The sequence below is a fragment of the Coenobita brevimanus genome, chromosome 78, assembly GCF_032717465.1.
Source record: "Coenobita brevimanus isolate Jiangsu-jjx chromosome 78, ASM3271746v2, whole genome shotgun sequence".
Classification (NCBI taxonomy): domain Eukaryota; kingdom Metazoa; phylum Arthropoda; class Malacostraca; order Decapoda; family Coenobitidae; genus Coenobita; species Coenobita brevimanus.
In genome coordinates, this window is record NC_137031.1 from 3,208,895 (window position 1) to 3,220,991 (window position 12,097).

General features: G+C 40.5%; 1 protein-coding gene across 1 annotated transcript in view; it reads left to right on the forward strand.

The window, feature by feature from the left end:
• LOC145408639 (protein turtle homolog A-like) overlaps nucleotides 1–12,097 on the forward strand; it is a 210,251-nt gene that overhangs the window by 47,920 nt on the left and 150,234 nt on the right. The window lies entirely within an intron of this gene.

A 12,097-nucleotide genomic window follows, 5' to 3' on the forward strand; every position in this document is an offset into this window, starting at 1 on the left:
CGCTCAATTCTTTCTCCAATAACTTTAACAAGTAGTCATCCATTCCCCCAATAAAATCTTCAGATGGCAACATTGCAAATGACCCACTTGGGAAAGCAGATATCTTTGCCAGTACATTTGCTAGAAATTCTACCATAGAGGAAGCCAGTCAGAACGTCCCAGTACCAGAACTTGACTCTCCCAAAATTGTTCCACTTAAAATATAGACAAGATATGTGAAATCTATACTAGACAATTTACCTACCAACAAAGCTCTAGGCCCGGATGGAATTCCGCCAATTGTTTTGAAAAAGTGTTCCCCAGTGTTCTCTGTTCTTGCCAAATTATTCAGACTATGCATACATACTTCTTCACTCCCAAATTCATGGAAAGAAGCCAAATTCCACCCAGTTCCAAAGAAAGGAATTTCCTCTAACCCCTCTGATTAAAGACCAATAGCTGTCACATCTTCTTTTGGTAAGGTATTTGAAACTTTAATTAATAAGCACGTAGTTAAACATCTTGAATCCAACAACTTAATTAATGATAGACAATATGATTTTCGCCACGAAAGATCCACCATTGACATGCTCAATCTCCTGACTCATACCATCCATCAATCAATCGACCTACATGGAGAAACTCATGCAGTAGCCCTTGATATTTCTAAAGCTTTCAGTAGAGTATGGCACCGTTCCCTATTGTAAAAACTCTCTTGCTATGGACTAAACTCTTTTGTTCCTTTGATTTCTTCATATCTCAGTGACAGAGAAATAAGAGTAAAAGTAGATGATGTATATTCCAATTTCCACTCAGTTAACGCCAGCGTGCTGCAGGGATCAGTTCTGGCACCAACCCTGTTCCTGGTAAATATTAATAATCTCCTATCCATCACCCACAATCCCATCCATTCTTATGTTGATGACTGAACACTTCATAGTTCATTCACACTCAGACACCCATTTACAAAGTCTGCTATCTCTAACTCTCAACTCAGTACAGCCATCATCCACAAATCAACACTTATCTACGATAACTGAATGGGGAGAAAACCACCTTGTCTCATTTAATGCTAGTAAAACTAAATATATACACTTTACTAATAGACAGGTATTGCCAGATTCGTATATTACCTTCAATGCTACAAATATTCCCATCCCAAAAGTATTGAAATTCTCCGTGTCTCACTTAACAGTGCCCTCAGCTGGACCTCTCATGTCAGATCACTTGGTAAAACCTCCTCAAAGAAACTTGGATTATTGTATAGAGTCCTTAACTTCTTCACTGACGAGCAGTTAGCTATAATTTATAAGAGTCATGTGCCCTCTCAGCTTGAATACTGCTCACCCTTGTGGAATGGATGTGGAGAGGTTGCATTAAAACAACTAGACAAAATTTGGAACAAAGCTGTTAGAATTATCATTAAGACTGCTATTACTAATAAACTACCTCTCCTACAAGTAAGATGGCATGTTGCCTCCCTTGCATTATTTTACAGATAATTTTATGGCAAACGCTCAGACGAAGTTGCGTCCATTGTGCCACCTCTTCACGCCTTCCCTCGTGCTACACGGGCATCTGGTAGCGCTCATGACTGGAATGTCACTCAGCCATATTGCAGAACTTCTGCCTATCAGAATTCTTTCATTCCCTGGACTGTAACTCTCTGGAACTCGCTCCCCCACTGTTGTTTCCCCTCAAAACTTCAAACTACAGCTGTTCAAGTTTAACTTTTACAGATACTTTATGAACAGAGAACACCAGTAATCTGGTGCATGGATTACTTTTTTTTTATTCATTTGTTTTCCTTCCTCTGTTCTATTATTAAAAAAAATATATATATATATATGTTTTCACCCGTTTGTTCGTTTGTTTGTTTGTTTGTTTGTTGTCTGTACGAGGTATTCTCAAAAACTAAAGAGAGATTTGGACCGAATTTGGTGATTACATAGTCCATGCCCCAGGGAACTGCCGATTAACTTTTGGGACCGATCCAGATCGTATTACAGATTCTGGATCCGGAAAACACATTTTGCAAAACCCTAATCAGTGATGAGAAACCCTAACCTGTTATGGAGAGTGGTTTGGAAATTACGTTACCCTTGCCTGGGAGATGTGCTCCAATGAGTTCCCGTTTAGTTTGTTTGTTAGTTTATTTGTCTGTTAGCAGGATTACTCAATAACTAAAAGAGAAAGTAGGACCAAATTTGGTGGGTACATAGCCCATGTCCCAAGTAACAAGAGATTAACTTTTAGGACCGATCCGGATCATAGTACAGATTCTGGATCCGGAAAGCATTTTTTGCGAAACCCTAATCAATGATGAGATAACCTAACCCATTATGAAGAGTGATTTGGAAATTACGCAGCCCATGTCGGAAATATATACTCGATTAAGTGGCCCTCTAGTTATTATTACTGCCTCCACCAAGGAGGTTATGTTTTCACCCTTGTCCATTTTTTTGTTGGTTGGTTGGTTTGTGGGCAAGATTACACAAAAACTACTTGACGGATTTGCACGAAACATTTTAAAAGAATGGACCTTGGCCCAGAATAGACTCCATTAAATTTTGGTGCGGATGTGGATAAAGGTACGGATCCAGGATTTTTTTTTTTTTCAATTCTTTAACGTTAACGTTGCGAGATAGGGCTTTTTTCGACATCTCCGTAAATATTTCAGTGAATAGTGCATGGATATTGATGGCGGAGGTATGCTATCTACTGAGTGCCATTGTAGTTATTGCTGTTATTACTGTTAGGCCCCTTTGGGGTTAAGATGTGAATGAACGTGTTTGAATGGATGCGTACTCGTAAATTGGGAGTGTGTCGTCCTGTCTCGGCTACCTCACTTTCCTTGGGGGAAGCAGCCTAGGTATATAGATAGACAAAATATTATTATTTTTATTATTATTATTATTATTATTATTATTATTGGCAGTAGTAGTAGTAGTAGAAGTAGTAGTAGTAGTGGTAGTAATAGTAGTAGTAGTGGTAGTAGTATTTGTAGCAGGAGCAGCAGCAGTAGTAGTCGTAGTAGCATTTGAAGTAGTATTAGTATTAGTAGTAGTAGTAGTAGTTGTTGTTGTTGTTGTTGATGATGATGATGATGATGTTCAGTATCCTCGGTCTTTCCAATTGAGTAAACCTATCAACCGCAGACAAGAAACCTCCCCTGCAGGGCTAACCAACTCCTTTGTGCCCTTAGAGTATAGAACGATCCACCACAGCAAGACGCTTGGAAGAGTGTGGAGGTTTGGTTCCCGGATGGATTCCGCCTTTACGTCTCCAACCAGTTAACAGGGACACTATAGTAGACTCCACATCGCCGAGATATTTGGGTATATGGTGAACATCCTTGTAAGTAATTTCCTGCGATACAGGAAACCTTTACGCTTGTCACTCAGCGCAGTGCCATCTTCAGTGGGAAGATAAGTGATGAAGTGACAGGAAGAATGAGAAAAGGAAGAGATGAGTACAGACACAGAAGCTGAATGATAAAGCTGAAGGAAGACGTAGACAGCTCCATACTGAGTGTTTGGATGATGTTCGCTACCACCTGCCACTGGTAGTAGCAGTAGTAACTACAACCCAAGCTTCTTCTCAATGCGAACCCAGTGAACTGCAGGCTGAAAGTGTCCTCCTTCTGTAGTCCGAAGTCCTTCTTTAGGGGGATAGTCGGGAAATGATGGATTTTGAGTAACTAGGCAGCAGAGCCGGCCAGTTCTATTGCCACCGCGAGAAGGCATCCTTATCCAGGGCCCTAGTTAATATGAACATAGTATATACATGACTGATGGATTCCGCGATGAAACAATTCGCATATCAAACTTCAAAAGACTTTCCGTAATGAATGGGGGCAATGCTAATGAGGTATCGTGGAAAATGTGTAGGTAATGTCTGACTCTCGAATACAAGCATCTAAATATATATTACCTATTTCCTGTGTACCAACTGAGCTGATGATGAAATAATGAACGTCTGTTATGTTGCCTTTATGATTTCCATACTATAATAATTTTTAACACTCTGCAGGCTTTCCGATTATCTCTCTGTGGATGCAAAATGGCATTTTTACATTCATGCATGTACGGTATTATCCTATTTATTAACATAATGTTGTTGCGTTCGTTGTTTTTGTTGTTGTTGTCCCAGGCACATATAAAAGTGAATCCATTTAACTGCAGACTTAAGCTGACCTGCTATCCACCATCTTCCTATGGGGAGGAAGGGAAATCTCTGAAGGACGTTTGATAACCGAGCAGTGCAGTGGCCTGGTTATATCAGTGCACCCACATGAAGGCGTCCCTCCCCAGCACGTGAAATAATACGAGGCAGTAATGCATTTAATTTACCCAGTATCGTACAAGCAATTAGTGGCTGGAGTTATACCATCGTCTGTGCAGCTGTGACAATCACCAGGTCAACCGTATAATGTGTGGGATGTATAGCTGTCTGGCACTGCTGATGTCACTCCCACAGGCCCACCCACACAGTTACGACTTTCCAGACAATGTGATGTCATCTACCTTATTTGAGGAGGCATTTCCAGGATTCCACTATACCGTGAATACACACACACACAACACACACACGCATATATATATATATATATATATATATATATATATATATATATATATATATATATATATATATATATATATATATATATATATATATTTATATATATATATTAGATAGATAGATAGATAGAGAGAGAGAGAGAGATAGTTAGATAGATAGATAAGATAGACAGATAGATAGATAAATATAGATATAGATATGAATAGATTGAGGTAGATATTGATAGATATAATATAGATAGATATAGATACTGACAGACATATACAGTACAGTAGACAGATATGGATAGATAGATAAGTAGATAGATAAATATATAGATATATATCCCTTTTGTATGATGATTTAATCAATGCTATCAGCAGACAATTCTATTCAGCTTAATGGAGATCTCGTTTAGTGAAGTTGATTAATGAAAAATCAATCTAACCCCAGTAGTTTCTGCAGTCTCCCTTTACAGTGAATAAGATCGTGGGAACGTAGCAGGAAATTTTTGAAAATGCGTCATCGGGTTGAAAGGGATTTAATGAAGAATCATGTAAAGCAGGTATGTCGACCTTAGGAGGCGCAGTGCAAGAAAACACAAAGACCTGAACAGTGGAAAATTACAGCAAGGCATGCAAGGAAATGTGCTTGAAAAATTAAAGTATCAGAAAGAAAGTGTTGTGTCAAAGACGGTTTTCCTGCAAAGTATACCAAATGCGACAAAAAAAAAAAAAATTAAAAAAAAAAAATGATACCGCCAAATTGCAGCAGTGGGTGAGACAAGGTGGGGGTAAAATTTCTGTGAAATAAAGAGTCCAGCACAAGTTGGGTAGCGCCTCTGTCAACACTGCCGGAATGTCTCTGATAAACTCTTGTTCCGCCACTTCTGTTTGTCTTTTCCAGTCGTGTGTGTGTGTGTGTGTGTGTGTGTGTGTGTGTGTGTGTGTGTGTGTGTGTGTGTGTGTGTGTGTGTGTGTTTTCCTAGACCTTGACAAGTCATCCCTGGGCATTGAAAATAGCCACTCCTGGACCTTTTCAACAGCCTCTTCTGGATCCTTATGCCAGCCACCTTGGGTCTTTACAATAGCCCCTGGACCCTTGTAACGGTTTGACCTTACAACAGCCACCCTAGACTCTTGCAACAGCCATCCTGGACTCTTACAACAGCCATCCTGGACTCTTATAACAGCCACTACTGGACGCTTATAACAACCACTCCTTGACCCTAACAACAGACACCTCTTGACCCTGACAACAGTCACTTGTAGACCTAGGCCTAACCCACCTACAGTACGGCCCCTACCTGCATTGTCTCTCTCACCAGCTCCCTCACCATCCCCGTCTAAGATGTGTCTGATATTATGCCAGAAAGTAACAGGGACTTACGGCTGAGAAGTCTGACTCCTGGAAATTGACTTTGTGTGTGTGGCAAAACTGACTTGGTGTCGCATTATGTACTCTGATCATGTTAACTAGGCGTTAAACTGCCATCCCTCCGTCATGAATACTGAACAATAACAAAGTACATAGCACAGTATTATGTTTTTTACGAAAAGCTAGGAAAAGGGTGTGGAACCATAATGTTGTTCTATTACCCGTCTTCACTCGGTTTGTCTGTTTGTTTGTTTGGTTTGTTTGTCTGTTTGTTTGTCTGTCTGTCTGTCTGTCTGTCTGTCTGTTCACAATGTTACATGAAAACTGCTGGTGAGATTTTGACTAAAATTACAAGGATGATGAGCTATGACCTTTTGATCACCTGATTAAATTGTGGGCCAAAGTGGGCCAAGGCCAAGGCTTAAGGTCCAAAAAACGTATTTTTTTTTTCTCACCATAACTCCTTTCAAATTCGTCATATCTATATGAAACCCAAATCAAAATGTGCATCTTTCAATTCTGCACTCTATAACATGCCTCAATACATCAAGGGGGTCACCCCCGACTTAGTGGTAGAGGGGTCAATGTCAGGTGGGTCGGACCCAAAATTTCAAATGGGCATAAAATCGTATATTTCACCCGATTTACTCCAAATCTGATACTTGATATCACTGACTAGATATCATGTGTTAATACGTCAGTACTATAATGACTTCCCTGTGCCTTGGCACCGCTTCTTGTTATGTAACTGAGTTACGGGAAATGGGCTACAGCAAGACGAGCATTTCTGCCAAGGTATGTTCATTGAACTATTGACGACATGCGAGGCCTTATATCACCTTTACTTAAGTGACTTTATTTATATGTATTACACTTTAAAATTCTCCCGTCTTCTGTTTTTATCGACTTAGATATCAAAATACTTTCTTAATATAACAAACAACAGGATACCGAGGAGTAATGTGCAAGATGAGTTGTTATGAAATAATTACTGCGAAATCTCTGAAGTTCTTAAATCCAATCCTGTGTAATGAGCAATGCGGTACACCGCCTGAACTAACTGGGCTGGTGCTGTGCTGGGGGTCAGGCAAGTCTGGCCTGGCCTAATATCTTGCTGAAATATCACTGCTGATAGCAATGGTGTTGCAGGAACTTTATGTGAGAGTCTTAGACGTGAGCCATGAGTGAGCAGGTGTAAGTTTGTGAGTGAGTCATTAGTGAACAACCGTAAGTCTTGCGACTGAGTCATTAGTGAATAAATTTAAGTCTTGGGAGTCACTCATGAGTGAACAAGTGTATGTCTTGTGAGTGACTCGTGAGTGAACAAGTGTAAGTCTTGGGGTGAGTCATGAGTGAACAAGTGTAAGTCTTGGGGTGAGTCATGAGTGAACAAGTGTATGTCTTGTGAGTGACTCGTGAGTGAACAAGTGTAAGTCTTGGGGGTGACTCATGAGTGAACAAGTGTAAGTCTTGGGGTGAGTCTTGAGTGAAGTACAACTCCCTTAACAACTAACACGGCGCGTGGGAAGTGTCTATGCACCGTGAGCTAAAATGAGTTAGTAGTTAGACCCCAGAGGCCTGTGACCTGTAACGTAACATAACGCAATCAGGCCAACACAACTACTCAGCTACAGTTATGTTTATTCCCTTACTTTTAATCCCAGCAGTCTGTCCCTCCTGCACGGCTGCTCTGCACCCGGGCTTCTATATAGACAAAAGGTCTCCAGTGTTCGTTAAGTTTTTTACCTTGACTATGTACTTGGCGATGATAGTTTTTGTTATACCTAACAACTGCAACTTTTTCCCAGAAAAAAATCTTTTTTCCAAGAAAGTGTTTTCCAAATATAATAGTTACCCACAAGACCTGTCTAAAATTTATGGTACCTGAAACAAGAAGAAAAGGGAATGATATTTTTGAAATGAGACATGTGTCGCAGTGAACGACACTAAAATTGTTTGCAAGCCGAGGAGACCTGAAGAGTGGAAGTTAATTTATTACATGACGAGAAAGTTAATGTACTGTACTTCTGGAAGATGTCGGGAGGAACGGAGAAGAGGGGGTGGAAGAAGAAGAGGAGGAGGAGGAGGAGGAGGAGGAGGAGGAGGAGGAGGATTACTGTAAGACTGTGTTGTGTGAGGAGAGGAAAATAGAAACATAGTGCTTGGAAGGTAGGATAGGAAGTTGATTTTTTTATTTGTACGTGTCCGACTCTGGGCATAGGCTTCACAGCCTACTCCAAAGGCCCAGTAGTCCTCCTGCATATCAAACACCTCCACATGTCACCACTTTGGCGCTAACGCCCACCGTCCATAGCACGCGGGGGCTGTATCATAAAGGGCCGGTATGCACAAAAGTCTGTGAGAAGCCAGCCTTAAGGCTGGCCTTTTATGAAATATTAAAGGCGGCAGTAAGGTTGCCTCTATGGCCCATGCACGACGACCCCTTGCCTTGTCTTATGGCTGACTTAAGTTTAGTGCTTTGGCCTTAGCTAAGGCTAGCCTTAACTGTAAGGAATGTTTTTGGGGAAATCTCGTGCGTCAGCTGAGACCCTGCCGACCAATCAGACGGCAGAACACAGAAAAACTGGACCAATCACAAAGTTTCATGAATCAGCTTGGGGTGAGAGGCGAGAGTGAGTGTTAATGTCATAGTATAGAATGCCTAGGTATACTACAAAAAGCCTAAAACTTCAAGACAAAGTATGAAATATAATAATCTGTAAACATTCTCTAGGTATTCTGTAGATTTCCGAGTTTGTTTTAGGCAACGTGTGAAGCGACAAAACTACAGTAAACAGGCAAACTAGGAAATCAACCATTACATTTACGTTAGGTTAATTTAGGCTGCCGCTAGGTTAGGCTGGGATAATCTAGGTTAAGTTTAGGTTAGATTAGGCTTGGTTAGATTAGGTTAATATAGGTAAACGCTTAACATAGTTTTTTCTAAATGAACCTAACCTAGCCTAATCTAACTTAAACTTAACCTTGATTATTCCAGCCTAACTCTTTGTTGTTTATTATATTATACTTTGCCAAAAGAATGCTAGACATTCTACAGAATACCTAGGCACTCAATTAAAATCCTTAGGTAAAGTAACATGATCAGAATGAAATATGCTTATTTCATACTTTGCTCCAAACTGCTAGGCATTCTATACAATACCTTAGTTTCACACGTTGCCAGTAACATTTACACGACAGTTAAGGATAAGCACGTGAAGGACCGGTAATTCATTGAAAACAATGTCCGGTGCAAAGAAATGGCGTGCCAATATTAGTGATGAAGAGCTTTACACCTACACAACCTTAAAAAATTAGTAAGATGAGACGGTTTAGGATTAAGGAAACAAAATAGCAGTATGAATGGGAACTTATTATTTTTGCCACATTTTACCTAACCATTGTCTAACTTCACACAAGTAATCAGCCACCACAGTTACCTATCAGAAAACTGTCACCATAGACACCTTGGGTCATATCTCTGGTGGTTAGAAATAGCTCAGATATAGGCAGCGTGAATGCTGCCAGGATACGTCATTACAGCTCAAACAACTTGCACATCCAGTTAATGGAATCCTTTGCAATTGACAAATCCACGTTCTTTGTGATCTGGGGCCTTAATTGGTATGAGAGTTCAATCCACTACTCCAGGCACTTTAGGAAGTTAGGAATAATGAAGAACTATCACCAGGTCATAGTATGGCCGCATGGCCATGTAGGAGTCGGGCGAAAATAAAGGCCAGAAGAAACACACAAACATCAAGAAAAAAGAGAGGACAGAAGACAGAAGAGGATAGTAAGGAGAGAAAGGCTGGAGACAAAAACGTTCCTCTTAGTTGCCTCTTATAAGCAGGGATATAGTGGAAGTATTCTTCCCCCCCCCCAAAGGGGACCCAAGCACTTTAGGAAAAAAAAATTATTCTGTGGAAACCCTCTAGTCTCTGTCCTCCTCAGCACACCACTGGGCATCTTATTTTTTCTGAGTCCTTTTCTGTATCAAGCATCTGTCACACGTGATATCACTAGGGATGCACTTGATTGATGGTATCTCCGACAACAATGAAAATTGCCACTAGCGTAGAACCTCTGGGTTGCCAAAAATTGTTGTGTAGGCAAGAATGACATGGGAGTGTGTTCTGAAGCTTCCAGTATGAGGCTCAATTCTGTTAAATGAAGGAATTCGCTCCTGGGGAGGCGATATTGTCTCAATGCATGTTCATCATTTATGTTAAGGGGGTTCAGCGGATCCAAAAAACCTCCATTCCCGTCGCAAAGCACGATCTAGTTCAGAGGGAACCATCAGCTTCATACCGAGATACACAATAACAAGTTGGATCCGGTTTGTGCTATAGAGAATATAAAATTGGACTTTATTTACGGGTCTCAATACGGTAAGGTTGCTCTGACCCAGCCTCAGTGTCTGAGGTGGCCTTACCGAGGCTTACCATCCTGTCGGTTCTTCGTGCATGGGCCTTAGCGACCTACGGCCATAAACCACCCGACTTAAGGCCGTGTGTAGTCTTAAGGTCGTTTGTGCATCCGGGCCCAGGACTGGTGTATTGGTATTAGCGAGGATACTTTACGACATGTCGGAGGGTCTTTTGATAGATTAGAAAAGTCTCATTTTATGACATTCGATTCCTAAACTGTTCCCTGCCCCAGAGGGGATTTGAACCTGGGTCCATTAGGACTGCAGGCCACCTCTCTTACGATTCAGAATACATTCTGAACAAGTGAACAACCTACCAAACATTCTCAAGATCATCATCTACAATGGCATCATCCCAAACATAACTGTACTGAGTTTCATCAGCAACCTTGTCTCCTCTGTCAGCAGCAACAGTTGGCGTATCATAATCTATGTCGTGCGCAGCAAAATAATCGTCCGTAAAAGTTCAGTAATACTGCAAGGAACAGCAGTGGTACAGCTGAGTTCAGAAATTCCTTCTAGGGAGGTCAGAAGTATCAGTCTTTATACGTACAGAAAGAAGCTTCAGTAGTTATCATAATTTGACATCTAAGACTTCGACTCATATTCTCAACTGATGAGGGAGTTCCCTATCACATCTTCACAAGCGGTTGATTTTGCTTTCTGTTAGTAATTATCCTTTTTTCAGTTATGTAAATCATTCAGATATCGCCATAATTTGGATAGAAAATTTATAGAAGGGTATTAACCAGTCATATACTACTACTACTACTACTACTATCACCACAAATGATAATAATAATAATAATAATAATAATAATAACAATGATGATGATAAAAAATTAAATGTGCAGTTGATGCCTGTACATTCAGAGAAAACATGCAAACTGCATACCAAATCCTGCGATATATTTGCCGATTTCGTTGAAATCCACAGGCCCAGTTTCCCCTATTGCTGATAGATTTTGTTTTTGGTAGAGGTCTGACCCCTCCAAGAATCACTGGGAGGGTCACGCCCCCAAAATACTACATTACAGATGACAGTCCCTTGTACAACAGGTACTAAAATATCAGTGCCATATCCGCAATAATTTAACAATTACCTAAAAGTTTTTAATTTGCTGAGGAGCTTTGACTGCTAAAAATTATGGATGGAAAACTATATAGTGGACGACCTTCCCTGTAACCAAACAAATTCATTGGGCAAATGTCATTGAAATCTTTCCCATTATCATTGAAAATTTTCATTTCTGATCGTTTTTTTTTTTCTGGAAGGCAACTGACCCCTAAAGAATCATGAAGGGAGCGGGTCACGGTCCCCAAATATCGCATTACGGATGAGAGTCCGTTGTACAATATGTACTTATACTGAGATATCAGTCATATCTGCCATCATTCCCCTATTTTGTATCCTTTATAAGTTTTGAAGGGGGGGGGGAGCTGACCGTCCTATATCATTATAATAGTGAAAATTTTTATGTAGTGAAGGACAGTATCAAGCAACTAGACGAACTCACCTGAAAAACTTTGTTGAAATCCTTCTACTCACTTTTCTTTATTTCTTATTTATTTGGGGGGGGGGGGAGGAGGCTGACCCCCCCAAGAACTGGGGGCACTACGGTCCCCAACTATCGAATTACGAATAAGAGTCCATCCTGCACCATATACTGTGATATCAAAGCCTATCTGCCTTCCTTTCATTATTTCTGAGAGTTTTTAATTTGACCAGGGGACTAAAAATCCTGACTA